This window comes from Arachis ipaensis, chromosome B8 (genome assembly GCF_059453495.1).
Source record: "Arachis ipaensis isolate K30076 ecotype BB chromosome B8, ASM5945349v1, whole genome shotgun sequence".
NCBI lineage: Eukaryota > Viridiplantae > Streptophyta > Magnoliopsida > Fabales > Fabaceae > Arachis > Arachis ipaensis.
Window position 1 is genome coordinate 56,625,784 of NC_142443.1, and position 17,831 is coordinate 56,643,614.

General features: G+C 37.7%; 1 non-coding gene across 1 annotated transcript; it reads right to left on the bottom strand.

Moving 5' to 3' along the window:
• Window positions 1-8,518: 8,518 nt before the first annotated feature.
• On the bottom strand, window positions 8,519-8,622 carry LOC148548197 (small nucleolar RNA R71). The gene has a single exon (XR_015897297.1). It is a non-coding gene; the product is annotated as a small nucleolar RNA R71 (small nucleolar RNA).
• Between the last annotated feature and the right edge of the window lie 9,209 nt (window positions 8,623-17,831).

A 17,831-nucleotide genomic window follows, 5' to 3' on the forward strand; every position in this document is an offset into this window, starting at 1 on the left:
GAGTGGAAGTAGGTGGGGATCCTGTGGGGTCCACAGATCCTGAGGTGTTCAAGGATTTACATCCCTGCACCCATTAGGCATGTAAAAATGCCTTTGCACACAACTCTGGGCGTTCAGCGCCAGGTTGGTGGCCATTTTGGGCGTTCAACACCCATCTGTGTGCCATTTCTGGCGTTGAACGCCAAAACCATGCCTGTTCTGGCGTTCAGCGCCCAGAAGCTGCCCATTTTGGGCGTTCAGCGCCAGAACCATGCTCTGTTCTGGCGCTGAATGCCAGACAGATGCTCCTCCAGGGTGTGATTTTTCTTCTGCTATTTTTTTTATTCTGTTTTCAATTTTTATATTTATTTTGTGACTCCACATGATCATGAACCTACTAAGACATATAACTAAGAAAAATATAGTTAGATAAATAAAAATTGGGTTGCCTCCCAACAAGCGCTTCTTTAATGTCAATAGCTTGATAGTGGGCTCTCATGGAGCCTCACAGATGTGCAGAGCTTTGTTGAGACTCTCCAACACCAAACTTAGGGTTTGGATATGGGAGTTCAACACCAAACTTAGAGTTTGGTTGTGGCCTCCCAACACCAAACTTAGAGTTTGACTGTGGGGGCTTGGGTTGACTCTGCTTTGAGAGAAGCTTTTCATGCTTCCTCTCCATGGTTGCAAAGGGAGATCCTTGAGTTTTAAACACAAGGGAGTCCTCATTCCATTGAAGGACTATTTCACCTCTGTCAACATCAATCACAGCTCTTGCTGTGGCCAGTAAAAGGTCTTCCTAGGATGATTGATTCATCCTCTTCCTTTCCAGTATCCAGGACTATGAAATCAGCAGGGATGTAAAGGCCTTCAACCTTTACTAACACGTCCTCTACTTGTCCATATGCCTATTTTCTTGAATTGTCTGTCATCTCTAATGAGATTTTAGCAGCTTGCACCCCATAGATTCCCAGTTTCTCTATTACAAAGAGGGGCATGAGGTTTATCCCTGAACCAAGGTCACACAGAGCCTTAAAGATCATGGTGCCTATAGTACAAGGTATTCTGAACTTTCCAGGATCCTGTCTCTTCTGAGGCAATGTCAGTTGATCCAGATCACTTAGTTCATTGATGAACAAGGGAGGTTCAACTTTCCAAGCATCAATGCCAAATAATTTGGCATTCAGCTTCATGATTGCACCAAGAAACTTGAAAGTTTGCTCTTCAGTAACATCCTCATTCTCTTCAGAAGAGGAATACTCATCAGAGCTCATGAAGGGCATAAGGAGGTTCAATGGAATCTCTATGGTCTCTAGATGAGCCTCAGAGTCCTTTGGTTCCTCAGAGGGAAGCTCCTTATTGATCACTGGACGTCCCAGGAGGTCTTCCTCCTTGGGATTCACGTCCTCCTCTCCTTCTTTGGGTTTGGCCATGGTGCTTATGTCAATGGCCTTGCACTCTCCTTTTGGGTTCTCTTCTGTATTGCTTGGGAGAGTACTAGGAGGGATTTCAGTGATCCTTTTACTCAGTTGGCCCACTTGTGCTTCTAGATTTCTAATGGAAGACCTTGTTTCATTCATGAAACTTACAGTGGCCTTAGATAGATCAGAGACTAAGTTTTCTAAATTAGAAGTATTATGTTCAGAGTTCTCTGTCTGTTGCTGAGTGGATGATGGAAAAGGTTTATTATTGTTAAACCTGTTTCTTCCACCATTATTAAAGCCTTGTTGAGGCTTTTGATCCTTCCATGAGAAATTTGGATGATTTCTCCATGATGAGTTATAGGTGTTTCCATAAGGTTCACCTAAGTAATTTACCTCTGCTATTGCAGGGTTCTCAGGATCATAAGCTTCTTCTTCAGAAGATGCCTCTTGAGTACTGTTGGATGCAGCTTGCATTCCATTCAGACTCTAAGAAATCATATTGACTTGCTGAGTCAATATTTTGTTCTGAGCCAATATGGCATTCAGAGTATCAACCTCAAGAACTCCCTTCTTCATAGGCGTCCCATTATTCGCAGGATTCCTCTCAGAAGTGTACATGAACTGGTTATTAGCAACCATGTCAATGAGTTCTTGAGCTTCTGCAGGCGTTTTCTTTAGGTGAATGGATCCATCTGCAGAAGTGTCCAGTGACATCTTTGATAGCTCAGATAAACCATCATAGAATATATCCAGGATGGTCCATTCTGAAAGCATGTCAGAAGGACACTTTTTGGTCAACTGTCTGTATCTTTCTCAAGCTTCATAGAGGGATTCACCTTCTTTCTGTCTGAAGGTTTGAACATCAGCTCTAAGCTTGCTCAGCTTTTGAGGAGGAAAGTACTTGGCTAAGAAAGCCGTGACCAGCTTATCCCAAGAGTTCAGGCTGTCTTTGGGTTGAGAATCCAACCATAATCTAGCTCTGTCTCTTACAGCAAAAGGAAAAAGCATGAGCCTGTAGACTTCAGGATCTACTCCATTAGTCTTAACAGTATCACATATCTGCAAGAATTCAGTTAAGAATTGAAAAGGATCTTCAGATGGAAGTCCATGAAACTTGCAGTTCTGCTGCATCAGAGAAACTAATTGAGGTTTCAGCTCAAAGTTGTTTGCTCCAATGGCAGGAATAGAGATGCTTCTTCCATGTAAATTGGAATTAGGTGCAGTAAAGTCACCAAGCATCTTTCTTACATTATTATTATTTTCGGCTGTCATCTCCTCTTCCTGTTCGAAAAATTCTGAAAGGTTATCTTTCTTATCCTTGCTCCTGCTTATATGACAAAGAAGAGGGCACAGAAAAATAATAATAATAATAGAGATCCTTTATACCACAGTATAGGGATCTCTGTGTGAGTAGAAGAAGAGGGGGAGACAAAGAATGTAATATAATGGAAGAAACACAACTGTGAGGAGGGTTGAGATGTGAGATGAGATGTTAGTAAATGAATAAATAAATAGAATAAGATGGGAGAGGGAGAATTTTCGAAAAATATTTTTGAAAAAGAGTTAGTGATTTTTGAAAATGGTTTTTGAAAAATGTTAGTATTTTTCGAAAATTTTTAAAATCAAAAATAAAAATAATTAGTTAATTAAAAAGAAATTTTTGAAAAAGGGGGGAGATATTTTCGAAAATTAGAGAGAGAGAGTTAGTTAGGTAGTTTTGAAAAAGTTAAGAAACAAACAAAAAGTTAGTTAGTTAGTTGAAACAAATTTGAAAATCAATTTTGAAAAGATAAGAAGTTAGGAAGTTAGAGAAGATATTTTGAAATCAAATTTTTGAAAAAGATAAGAAGATATTTTTGAAAAGATATGATTGAAATTAGTTTTTGAAAAAGATTTGATTTTTAAAATCTCAATTAATGACTTGATTCATAAGAAATCACAAGATATGATTCTAGAACTTAAAGTTTGAATCTTTCTTAACAAGCAAGCAACAAACTTCAAATTTTTAAATCAAAACATTAATTGATTATGTTATTTTCGAAAATTTGATATAAAAATAAGAAAAATATTTTTGGAATTTTTGAAAATAACTAAGAATTTTGAAAAAGATTTGATTTTTGAAAAAGATTTTGAAAAAGATAAGATTTTCAAATTGAAAATTTGATTTGACTCATAAGAAACAACTTGATTTTAAAATTTTTTGAAAAAGTCAACTCAAATTTTCGAATTTGATGAGAGAAAAAGGGGAAGATATAATTTTTGATTTTTGAATTTTTATGAAAAACACTAAAATGATGCAATGCATGAAAATTTTGGATCAAAACTATGAATGTATGCAAGAATGCTATGAATGTCAAGATGAACACCAAGAACACCGTGAATATCAAGATGAACACCAAGAACATATTTTTGAAAAATTTTTAATGCAAAGAAAACATGCAAGACACCAAACTTAGAATTCTTTAATGCTTAGGCACTAAGAATTCAAGAATGCATATGAAAAATACCATACAACACAAAACAAAAAATCATCAAGATCAAACAAGAAGACTTACTAAGAACAACTTGAAGATCATGAAGAACACTATGAATGCATGAAAATTTTCGAAAAATGCAAGATGCACATGCAATTGACACCAAACTTATGATATGACTCAAGACTCAAACAAGAAACACAAAATATTTTATTGATTTTTATGATTTTCTAAATTTTTTGGATTTTTATTTTTCGAAAATTAATTTGAAAAAGGAAAATAAGGATTCCAAAATTTTTAATATGAATTCCAGGAATCTTGCATTCTTAGTCTAAAGCTTCAGTCCAGGAATTAGACATGGCTCACTAGCCAGCCAGGCTTTCAATGAAAGCTCCAGTCCAAAACACTAGACATGGCCAATGGCCAGGCAAGCTTCAGCATTTAACATCAGAGTATATTGCTCTTGATAACAAATTGCAAGCCTCAGTCCAAATAAAATTAGACATGGCTTTACAGTCAGCCAGGCTTCACATGCTTCATGAAACACTAGAATTCATTCTTAAAAATTTTGATTCTAAAATTTTTTTTTTCGAAAACAAAGGAGAAAATTTTGAAATATTTTTGAAAAATTTTGAAAAGAAAACAAAAAGAAAATTACCTAATCTGAGCAACAAGATGAACCGTCAGTTGTCCAAACTCGAACAATCCCCGGCAACGGCGCCAAAAACTTGGTGCACGAAATTGTGATGTCCAGGCTCAAACAATCCCTGGCAACGTGAGCAACTTGGTACGTGCAATCGTGATTACACTTTGATTATGTAAAATTCATGGCTCTTTCTTTCCCTGGCAATGGCGCCAAGAACATGGTGCCAATACCATGGTTCACAACTTCGATACAACTAACCAGCAAGTGCACTGGGTCGTCCAAGTAATACCTTACGTGAGTAAGGGTCGAATCCCACGGAGATTGTCGGTATGAAGCAAGCTATGGTCACCTTGCAAATCTCAGTTAGGCAGATATAAATTGATAATGGTGTTTTCGAATTTAATATAATAAAATAGGGATAGAAATACTTATGTAATTCATTGGTAGGAATTTCAGATAAACGAATGGAGATGCTTTCGTTCCTCTGAACCTCTGCTTTCCTGCTATCTTCATTCAATCAGTCTTACCCCTTTCCATGGCTGGCTTTATGCAAGGGCATCACCGTTGTCAGTGGCTACATCCCCTCCTCTCAGTGAAAAATATGCTCACATGCTCTGTCACAGCACGGCTAATCATCTGTCGGTTCTCGATCATGCTGGAATAGGATTCACCCTCCTTTTGCGTCTGTCACTAACGCCCAGCACTCGCGAGTTTGAAGCTCGTCACAGTCATTCAATCATTGAATCCTACTCGGAATACCACAAACAAGGTTTAGACTTTCCGGATTCTCTTGAATGCCGCCATCATTCTAGCTTACACCACGAAGATTCCAATTAAGAGATCTAAGAGATATTCATTCTAGCTTGTTGCATGTAGAACGAAAGTGTTTGTCAGGCACGCGTCCATAAGGGATAATGATGATGAGCGTCACATAATCATCACATTCATCATGTTCTTGGGTACGAATGGATATCTTAGAAGCGAAATAAGATGAATTGAATAGAAAATAGTAGTACTTTGCATTAATCTTTGAGGAACAGCAGAGCTCCACACCTTAATCTATGGAGTGTAGAAACTCTACCGTTGAAAATACATAAGTGAAAGTCCAGGCATGGCCGAGAGGCCAGCCCTCAAAAGTGATCTAAGATAGCATACAACTGATCAAAGATGTCTAATACAATAGTAAGAGGTCCTATTTATAATAAACTAGCTACTAGGGTTTACAGAAATAAGTAGTTGATGCATAAATCCACTTCCGGGGCCCACTTGGTGTGTGCTTGGGCTGAGCTTTGAGTGTTGCACGTGCAGAGGCCATTTGTGGAGTTGAACGCCAGGTTTTGATCCATTTCTGGCGTTCAACTCTGGTTTTGGATCCTTTTCTGGCGCTGGATGCCAGAATTGGGCAGAGAGCTGGCGTTGAATGCCAGTTTACGTCATCTATTCTTGGCCAAAATATGGACTATTATATATTTCTGGAAAGCCCTGGATGTCTACTTTCTAACGCAATTGGAAGCGCGCCATTTCGAGTTCTGTAGCTCCAGAAAATCCATTTTGAGTGTAGGGAGGTCAGAATCTAACAGCATCAGCAGTCCTTCTTCAACCTCTGAATCTGATTTCTGCTCAAGTCTCTCAATTTCAGCCAGAAAATACCTGAAATCACAGAAAAACACACAAACTCATAGTAAAGTCTAGAAATGTGAATTTAACATAAAAACTAATGAAAACATCCCTAAAAGTAACTAGATCCTACTAAAAACATACTAAAAACAATGCCAAAAAGCGTATAAATTATCCGCTCATCAGTGACACTCATCACCATTCTCACCTATGAACGCGTGACTAACAACCACTTCCATTCTACATGCAAACAAGCTTGAATGTGTATCTCTTGGGTTTCTAATCTAAGATTAGAACCTTCGTTGTATAGGCTAGAATTATTGGCTGCTATTCCTGAGATCCGGAACGTCTAAACCTTGTCTGTGGTATTCTGAGTAGGATCTGGGAAGGGATGACTATGACGAGCTTCAAACTCGCGATTGTTGGGCGTGTGACAGACGCAAAAGGATCAATGGATCCTATTCCAACATGATCGAGAACCGACAGATGATTAGCCGTGCGGTGACAGCGTGCGTTGAACATTTTCACTGAGAGGACGGGAAGTAGCCATTGACAACGGTGATGCCCTACATAAAGCTTGCCATAGAAAGGAGTATGAATGATTGGAAGAAGGCAATAGGAAAGCAGAGGTTCAGGAGAAACAAAGCATCTTCATACGCTTATCTGAAATTCCAACCAAAGAATTACATAAGTATCTCTATCTTTAGTTTATGTTTTATTTATCTTTTAATTATCAATTCTCCATCACCATCTGAATCCACCTGACTGAGATTTACAAGGTGACCATAGCTTGCTTCAAGCCGACAGTCTCCGTGGGATCGACCCTTACTCACATAAGATTTATTACTTGGAGGACCCAGTGCACTTGCTGGTTAGTTGTGCAAAATTGTGACAAAGTGTGATTCACGTTTGAGAGCTCCAAGTCCTTGGGCGCAATTGTTGATGATCACAATTTCGTGCACCAATGACCCTTGTTCTAATTGAGTTCTTGTATAAATTGAAAAAGCTCTTTACTTGAACAACAGCTTGAAAACAATTTCTCCTAAATTTCTAATTATCTGGACTTAACAGGATACGTGATATATAATCCTCTTATATTTGGATAATTAGGATCTCTGTGGCATATAAACTAGAATTGAACTTCACCCTCTAATTGAAATCAAGTGACCATGGAATTGGCAGTTGATGAAAGTTAGAGGAGACTAAAAAGGTCTAAGGAATTAGGGTTTAGTCACATATAGTTTGCCATGAAATGAATCTTGCATAATTGAAATAGTCAACAAGAAAAGTCAATCCGGAAGACAGATATCTCTGAAACCTTAACTGTTTTCTCCATATATATTTCACCTCAATTTACTGCTTGTTTTCTGATTCTCTGAATTACTGTTTGATGCATTTGAACTCTCAACACTCTTTTCTGTTTGTCTAACTAAGTGAATCACTCAATCATTGTTGCTTCATCCATCAGTCCTCATGGGATCGACCCTAATTCAGTTGAGGTACTACTTGGTACGACCCGGTACACTTGCTGGTTAGTTTGTGTTTATAAATTCCCCACCAAGCTTTTGGCGCCGTTGCCAGGGATTGACTGTGATTGACAACTATAAGTTGTTTGATTGCTTAGATTAGGCGTTTTAGCTTTAATTTTATTTAATTTTAATTTCGCACTTTGATTTTTGAATCTGAAATTAAGTTTGATGTCCCCTAGTTATTTTCATTTTAATTTTTCCTGTTTATTTTTCTTAAAAATAAATTTCAAATTTTTTTCTGTCCTAATTTTGCTTATAATTTTCTATCTGTTTATGAGCAGGAACAGGGACAAGGCACCTCTTATAGATTTTGTTCCTGAGCCTGAAAGGACTTTGAGGCAACGCTTGCAACAAGCTAGACTTTACAATGCTAGTGAAAATCTGAGTGAAACTCTTGAAAGGGAAGCTGTAGAGTCCACCATGGATCAAAATCATGCTGCGAATGCCAATATGGCAAATCTGAATGAGAATGAATAACCTAGAAGAGTGCTTAGCTCATACACTGCTCCCAATACAGATCTTTATGGAAAGAGTATTGTGGTGCCTTCCATAGCTGCAAACAACTTTGAGATGAAGCCACAGCTGGTCACTCTTGTGCAACAAAATTGTCAGTATCATGGACTCCCTCAAGAAGATCCAGATCAGTTTATTTCTAATTTCCTACAGATTTGTGACAGTGTGAAAACTAATGGAGTGAATCCTAAGGTATACAAACTCATGCTCTTCCCATTTGCTGTGATGGATATTGCAAAGCTGTGGTTAGATTCTCAACCCAAGGAGAGTTTAGATACTTGGAATAAGGTGGTCACTAAATCTCTTACTAAACTTTTCCCACCACAAAAGCTAACTAAGTTGAGGGTAGAGCTTCAAACCTTCAGACAGAAAGATGGTGAGACCCTTTATGAAGCCTGGGAGAGATTCAAGCTACTGACTAGGCAATGCCCTCCGGACATATTTTCTAAATGAACTCAACTAGATATCTTTTATGAGGGCTTATGTGAAATGTCCAAGATGTGTTTAGATAATTCTGCAGGTGGTTCGTTCCACATGAAGAAGATACCAGAGAAAACTACTGAGCTTATTGAGTTGGTTGCTAACAACCAATATTTATACTCATTTAACAAGAATCCTGTGAACTCTGAAAATCCTCAGAAGAAAGGCGTTATGGAAGTAGAAGCTTTTGATACTCTTCTTGCTCAGAACAAAATTTCATCTTAGTAGATGAATTTAATTACTCAACAATTGAGTGGGATGCAAGTTTCAGCTGTCAACACTCAGAATGCACCTCAAGAGGTCCCTTATGACATGACTGGTAGCTCTATGCAAAGTGAAAATTATGATTTTGCTCATTCTTCCACTGAACAGGTCAATTACATGGGGAATGCTCCTAGAAACCCCAAATAATGATCCATACTCTAAGACCTATTATCAGGGATGGAAAAATCACCCAAATTTTGGGAGCAGAGAGCAACCTCAGAGATCACATAATTTTAACAATAATTCTCAGGGCGGTTTTCAACAGAGCAATCAAAATAATCGCCAGTTCCAGTCTCATCAACAACAACCACCTCAGTAGACAAATTCTCAGCCCAAGAAGAACACTGATTGAGAAGCACTATTGAATAATTTTATGCAGGAAATTAGAGCTTCTATCAGAAACTTGGAGGTGCAAGTAGGCCAGTTGATGAATGGATTCTTGACGGTTTAGAATTCACAATTGAAGTCTCGTTGCAAGTATAGTTTCTAAACCAAGCAATAATCCTTTCATACAAAAATTTGTTTGTCACAAGTACAAACCCCTAAAATCTATAAACCGAAGTATTTAAACCTCGGGTTGTTCTCCCTAGGAATTGCAATAAGGTGTCCTTGTTATTGGTTATGGAGTATATTTTAGGGTTTTTGAGATAATAGACAAGAAATATAAATGGCAAAGAAAATAAACTAACAAAAAGGTCTTGGCAAGGTTTGGTGGTCAAGGATCTCTATCCTAATCACTAACCACAACATGAGAATTGGCAAGGATCAATCCCACTAAGTCATCCTCTAACTAATAGTAAAGGAAAGTCAAGTGAGCTATATCAATCCAAGTCCATAAGTCCTAGTTCTCCACCAAATCAATTAGTGAGATCTAGCGTTAATGGCTCCCAATCGTCAATCACTTGGACATTAGCAACTCAAGAGTTCCTAAGTTTCCTTCCCTAGCCAAGAGTATAAAATTCTACTCTAACATCCTTCCAAGCATTTCATAAAACACTTGGAAGGCATAAAAGGAAAGTATAGTAAAATTGCAATGAAAGTAAATCTACAGCTACTAATTGCAAGAAATTAACAATCAACAAATCAATTAAGCAATAAAGGAACATGAATCATAAATTGCATTAAAAGGAAAAGGAAAGAACAAAAGTGCATCAACATAAAAGTAGAGCATTACAAGAATTAAATGCTAAACTAGAGAGAAGAGATGTAGAAGAAGAAGAATCACCAAAGGAAAAGTAAATCAAAGCATGAAATTACCCTAGATTTAAGAATTCCTAATCTAGATCTAATTTACTCCTAATTCTAGAGAGAAGAGAGAGCTTCTCTCTCTAGAAACTAAACTAAAGCATAATAAAACTAAACTATGACTAAGTGTGTTGATTCCCCTTCAATCCTTGGCTTAAATAGCATCATAAATGAGTTGGATTGGGCTCACAAGGCTTCTAAAATCGCTGGCCACAAGTTGCATTAAGTGAACCATGTGCCACCAACGGCGCATACGCGTATAGTGCATGTGCGTGCCCATATGCGCAATGAAACTATGGCAAATCTTATATCATTTCGGAGCCCCGGATGTTAGCTTTCCAACGCAACTAGAACCGCCTCATTTGGAAATCTGTAGCTGAAGTTATGGTCGATTAAGTGCGAAGATGTCGGCTTGACAGCTTTTGCGATTCCTTCATTTCTTCATGAGTTCTCCATTTCTACATGCTTTTTCTTCATTCCCTCAATCCAATCTTTGCCTCCTAAATCTGAAATCACTTAACAAACATATCAAGGCATCTAATGGAATAAAGGTGAATTAAATTTAGCTATTTTAAGTCCTAAAAAGCATGTTTTCACTCTTAAGCACAATTAAAGGAGAATTTACAAAACCATGCTATTTCATTGAATAAATGTGAGAAAATGTTGATAAAATCCTCTAAAATCAATACAAGATAAACCGTACAAAGGGGGTTTATCAACCTCCCCACACTTAAACCAAGCATGTCCTCATGCTTAAGCCAAGAGAGAAATAAAGGGTATCAACATTTATTCAATGTAAATAAACTATATGCAACCTAAACTATATGAATGCAACTAAATGTAAAATGATTCTACCTACTTGGTTAAAAATAAATCAATCCTCCAAGAGCATGTATAAACGAGTAGGGCTAAGGTCATATGACGACTCATGAATCCTATCAATTCGAGTATAAAAATGAAGTTCAAATAGACTTGCGAGAAGAACGCTCATGAAAGCCGGGAATCAAGGAATTGAGCATCGAACCCTCACCAGAAGTGTTTGCACTCTAGTCGCTCAAGTGTATAGGGTTGATTCTCTCAATTCTCTCCTAATCATGCTTTCCAAGATTTGTTTTTCATCTAACAATCAACATTTATTCAATGCATGCATGCATTCATCATGACGTCTTTTCATAGGTTGTAATGGGGCTAGGGTCAAGGTAGGATGCATATTTGGTCAAGTGAGCTTGAAATTTGAATCTTTGATAAGCTTAAACTTCCCACCTAACCTATGCCATCCTATACAATTAAGTTCTAACCTAACTACCCATTTTTCACTTTTTCACATACTCATGCATTTCCTTTTCATTTCACAACACTTATGCATTGATTCTTTATTGAGCTTTACTTTGGGGCATTTGTCCCCTTTTATTGCTTTCTTTTTCTTCTTTCTCTTTCTTTTCTATTTTCTTTCTTCTTTTTTTTCCATATATTTTTTTTCTTTTCTTTTGTTTTTTCTCATTTTTTTTTCTTTTAAACTACATACAAGAGAGTCAATGCATAAGGTCTATACATTTAATCAATACATGAGCATGTACCCAATTCCTAATATTTACAACAAAAATGCCAAACTACCCTTTTATTCCCCCAATGTCCCGAGGTTCCCACACTTGAATGATACACACACACTAGCCTAAGCTAATCAAAGATCCAAATAAAGGACATTTATTATTTTTCGCTTTAAGGCTTGTAATGTGCTAAATTAAGAACAAAGTGGGTTAATCGTAGGCTCAAATTGGCTAACAATGGATGATAAGGGGTAAGGCTACTTGAGTAAGTGAGCTAAATGAAGTGATGGCCTCAATCATATAAATGCATGAATACACAAAATAATGGTCATAAAGAATCAAACAAATCAAAGATCACAATCATAGAAAGAGAATAATGCGCATAGGAAGGAAAATAAGTGGTTATAAGATGTAACCACGTCATTAGGCTCAAATCTCACAAGCTTGTGTTCTTAGCTCAAAAATCATGTTTCAAAATACATTCTTTCAAGCAAGTTCAACCAAAATTTTTCAAATTGGTAGGGTGCCCTAAAATAATTTTCTTGGAAAAGAAATCATCACTCTAACCAAGTAGTCCTAATAGGAAAGAAGTGGTAAAAATATGTACAAATTCTAACTAGCATGCAACCTATCATGCAATGCAATAACTAATCTAAAAAAGAAACTAAGAATTGGTGTTGAAAGAAAATTGTTACCCATGGAGATCGGTCGGACGATCTCCCCACACTTGAAGATTGCACCATCCTCGGTGCATGCTAAGAAGAGTAATGTGGATGGGTTGCTACAATTGATGAGCTCCGTCAAAAGATTATGCGGATGACTTATTTGTTGCCCCATTTAAAAGCTTTTCCTTTTCCTCCTCTTTTGGTGGCCAGCCTAAGAAGAGCGAAAAAGAAAGAAAATCAAGCCTACAACAAAGATATCAAAGCAAATAGAACGTAGGCGGGGGCTAATGCCAAGTAAGAGTATGGTTCTCTACTACATGGTAGCTACGCATGTAAGTGAGAAAGCAATATAGGCAAAGGGCATATCAACTAATACTTGATGCAAGAGTAAAGTCAAAGTATGAAGAGCATATGGAGCATCAAGATCAAATAAGAATTGACACAAACAAGATTAGTGATAAACATGAGAGCAATTGGTCCCATCCTAACTCAATGATAATGAGGCACAAGAACAAAGAACAATGAGTTAGGAAGGACTAAAGCACTAATCTCGTGTGTAGAAAAAATAATACAATTAATGTTACAAGTCACGAAGCACCAAAACAATGCAAGAAATTCTCAACAATTGAGTATAAGAAGTCAACACCATTATTAAAATGACTTAGAAAAAAAAATGAAAACAGGCTATAAAATCAAAATTGAAATGTAAAGAATAGAAGTATACAAATGGGATAAACAAAAGAAAATGGAAGATGAGAAAAAAACTTTTTTTTTATTTACCGGCGTGGACGCGTCATGTACGCTTACGCGCCGATGCGCAGTTTGGCAGAAGGACTCGTACGCGCCAGGTGCGCCTTCGCGTAGATGGGAATGTGGGCATAGGCGCGGACGCGTACAGTGCACGTCCGCGCGGGGTGAGTTGGGCGAAAGGCTTAATGCTAGCCCAGGATCAGCATAACTCCTGGGTTATAGGCCTGGGAACTGAGTCAGCGCATTGGCGCGCACGCGACATGTGGGCGTCCGCGCACTTTGCGCGTTTAAGGATATCGACGCGTATGCGCGCAGTGTGCATACACGTGCATGAGGTTATGCCATTAGCCTAGTGTTGGGGCAAGAGTGGCCTAACTCTCTGGAAAATGTATGGGACTGTATCCGCGTATGGACGTGCGCGCGCACAGCGTGCGTACGCGTCTCTGACCCCCCCTTTTTCCGAAATACCAAAAATAGCTCAAAATCCTCCTAACACTACCTACAACTCAAAATTAGCTAAAAAAAATACAAGATGACAAAAATATTTTTGGCTTTTTGAAAATCTTCAAATACACGCAAAAGAGTTTGCTCCACAAGCAACCTACAACCAATTTATTGAAACAAATATATGGAAAGAAAACTATCTACAATGGTAACTCAAATCAGTTATTAATCAAAACTACAAGAGAGTGGAAAGAGTTTACCATGGTGGGGTGTTTCCCACCTAGCACTTTTGTTTATTGTCCTTAAGTTGGACTTATGGGGAGCTCCTCTCAAGGTGGCTTGTGCTTAAAGCTATCCTTGAACATCCACCAATGCTTGAGTCTCCAATAAGCTCCATTCTTCAATTTTAATATTTTCAAGCTTTGATGGAGTTCTTCACAAACCATGAGCTCCCAAATTTGATTTTCCTTGTGCGATACGGGATCCTACACTTTGTTTTGACATCCGTCCTTAAGTTGGTCATCATTATTCCATCCGGGTGGCATGACCTGAGAATTCTCAAAGAAGCTTCCAAAAAACTTCCTAGACCCATGCAATTTGGTTCTCCACCAATCATTACTATACAACTTTGAGCATGCAACCGTCACGAACTTAGAGTGATGTTTCCAACAACTACACAACTCTCTTCTACTTTTAACTCCACAAAGAGCTCTAAGTTGACCATCATTTTCAATTAAACCATATTCAGGTGAGAAAGTAAACCTTAGGGATAAGAATTTTACCCACTTGAATGTTGTGTTGGATGGTGACTTGGGGAGAGAAACCTCCCCACACTTAGACAATGCGAGGTCTACTTCACTAGGCTCTTCTTTAATTGTTTCCACCTCTTCGCAAGCTTTTTTGATTTCAACCTTTTCCCCTTGGTAGCTTTCTTCCGATTCACTCTCTTCTTCATTGCTCACCAAGGATATGGGAGGTTGTGCACATTCTTCTATAATTTCGACTTCATGTTCAATGGGAAAGGATTCAATTGTAGATAGAAATTCATCCATGATTGAATCCATCTCTTGATAAACCTCTTCCAAGTCTTCAACTATGATATGCCTTGGAGGTTGCGCACCCTCCTCAACATCAACATCAAGCTTCTTGGAGGAGTGCTCCATGATGCTACATTCCCATGGACTTTCTACATCTCCTAAATCTTCAACCACTTCTTCCTTTTTTTCAATAACCATAGGCTTCTCCAATTGTTCCAACACAAAATTCGACTCTTCCTTCTTCTCTACCGGATTTTCCAATTTCTCCTTCATACTTTGCTCTTCTTTTGCTTTTTCATATGTGGCCACGGAAGCACCTTGAGTATTCAAGCATTGGTAGGTTAAAGTATGTACTATCTTGGTCAAGTTAGTCATAAACTCTAGGGTGTTTCTTTGCATATCCGCTTGTCCTTGAAGTAGCAATGTGAGAGAGTCATCTATTGGGGCTTGGGGTGGATAGGAAAGTTCATTATTTTAGAGAAAGGGTTCATAGTAGGAAGGTGGTTCTTCTTGGTAGGGGTATGGAGATGGTGAGTATTGAGATGGTTCTTCATAGTAGTCATGATAGGGTTGTGGTGGTTCCAAAGGTTCTTTCTCATAACGGTCACAAGGAAATGACATGGGTGATTGGTCATATGATGGATATGGGTCATAGGAAGATGCTTGGTATGGAAAGGCTTGTGAGTATGGTTGAGGTTCATGTTGAGGACAAGAGTCATAGGCATATGATGGTGGTACTTGATTGCCACAAGAATATTCACCATAGCCATTAAATTGACATGCATTAGGATGTGAATTATACCTATAAGTGTCCGGAGGTTGTTGCCAATAGGAGTGATCAATTCCTTGAGGCTCCTCCCATCTTTGTTGGTTCCATCCATAATGAGTGTCATTATTGAAGCGCACATTTCCTATAACTCAATTAGAACCAAACTCATAGCCAAAGTGAGAATTCATAGTGGAAAAGCAAAATAAAACTACGAAAACTAGGAAACAAGCAAAAGACAAATCTATTCACACTATTCAAATAAAACTAGCAAGAGCTAACAAAGGCAAGCATATTCACAATATTCACATATATACAATAACCAATAACACAACACCATTGCAACTTCCCGGCAACGGTGCCATTTTGATGAATGGATTCTTGACAGTTTAGAATTCACAATTGAAGTCTCGTTGCAAGTATAGTTTCTAAACCAAACAATAATCCTTTCATACAAAAATTTGTTTGTCACAAGTACAAACCCCTAAAATCTATAAACCGAAGTATTTAAACCTTGGGTCTTTCTCCCTAGGAATTGCAATAAGGTGTCCTTGTTATTGGTTACGGAGTATATTTTGGGGTTTTTGAGATAATAGACAAGAAATATAAATGGAAAAGGAAATAAACTAACAAAAAGGTAATGGCAATGTTTGGTGGTCAAGGATCTCTATCCTAATCACTAACCACAACATGAGAATTGGCAAGGATCAATCCCACTAAGTCATCCTCTAACTAATAGTAAAGGAAAGTCAAGTGAGCTATATCAATCCAAGTCCATAAGTCCTAGTTCTCCACCAAATCAATTAGTGAGATCTAGCATTAATGGCTCCCAATCGTCAATCACTTGGACATTAGCAACTCAAGAGTTTCAAAGTTACCTTCCCTAGCCAAGAGCATAAAATTCTACTCTAATATCCTTCCAAGCATTTCATCAAACACTTGGAAGGCATAAAAGATAAGCATAGTAAAATTGCAAGAAAAGTAAATCTACAACTACTAATTGCAAGAAATTTACAATCAACAAATCAATTAAGCAATAAAGGAACATGAATCATAATTTACATTAATAGGAAAAGGAAAGAACAAAAGTGCATCAACATAAAAGTAGAGAATTACAAGAATTAAATGCTAAACTAGAGAGAAGAGATGTAGAAGAAGAAGAATCACAAAAGGAAAAATAAATCGAAGCATGAAATTACCCTAGATCTAAGAATTCCTAATCTAGATCTAATCTACACCTAATTCTAGAGAGAAGAGAGAGCTTCTCTCTTTAGAAACTAAACTAAAGCATAATAAAACTAAACTATGACTAAGTGTGTTGATTCCCCTTCAATCCTAGGCTTAAATAGCATCAGAAATGAGTTGGATTGGACCCACAAGGCTTCTAAAATCACTGGCCATGAGTTGCATTAAGTGAACCATGTGCCACCATCGGCGCGTACACGTACAGTGCGCGTGCGTGCCCATATGCATGATACAACTATGGCAAATCTTATATCATTTTGAAGCCCTAGATGTTAGCTTTCCAACACAACTAGAACCACCTCATTTGGACCTCTGTAGCTCAAGTTATGGTGTATTAAGTATGAAGAGGTCGGTATGACAGCTTTTGCGATTCCTTCATTTCTTCATGCGTTCTCCATTTCTACATGCTTTTTCTTCATTCCCTCAATACAATCTCTGCCTCCTAAATCTGAAATCACTTAACAAACATATCAAGGCATCTAATGGAATCAAGGTGAATTAAATTTAGCTATTTTAAGTCCTAAAAAGTATATTTTCACTCTTAAGCACAATTAAAGGAGAATTTACAAAACCATGCTATTTCATTGAATAAATATGAGAAAAGGTTGATAAAATCCTCTAAAATCAATACAAGATAAATCCTACAAAGGGGATTTATCACCAGTTGAGCAAGAAAATACCTAAGAGGCCTCCAAGTACATTTCCTGGTGATACAGTGGTAAACCCAAGAGAAGACTGCAAGGCCATTCAATTGAGATGTGGTAAATTGACTGGTTCTGAGACTAAGGTCAATGAAGACCTAGTTGAAAAAGAAGCTCCAGAAGAGAAGAAAGAAGAGGTGGAGCAAGTCCCTCCTAGGCGTCCAGATAACCCATTCCCAATCTCTCTTGACACTCATCCTACATTGCCAAAGGCGCCTGAGTATAAGCCTAAAATGTCATATCATCAGAGGATTTAGAAGACTTCCAAAGACAAGTAATTTTCTAGATTTTTAAAAGTCTTCAAGAAGCTTCAGATCAACATTCCTTTTGTTGAGGCTCTTGAGCAAATGCCTCTCTATGCTAAATTCATGAAAGAACTATTGACTATTGATAAACCCCGATTTTATGGTTTATCTTGTGCTTAATTTAGGGGATTTTATCAACTTTTCTCACATTTATTCAATGAAAAAGCATGGTTTTGTAATTTTCCTTAAATTTGTGCTTA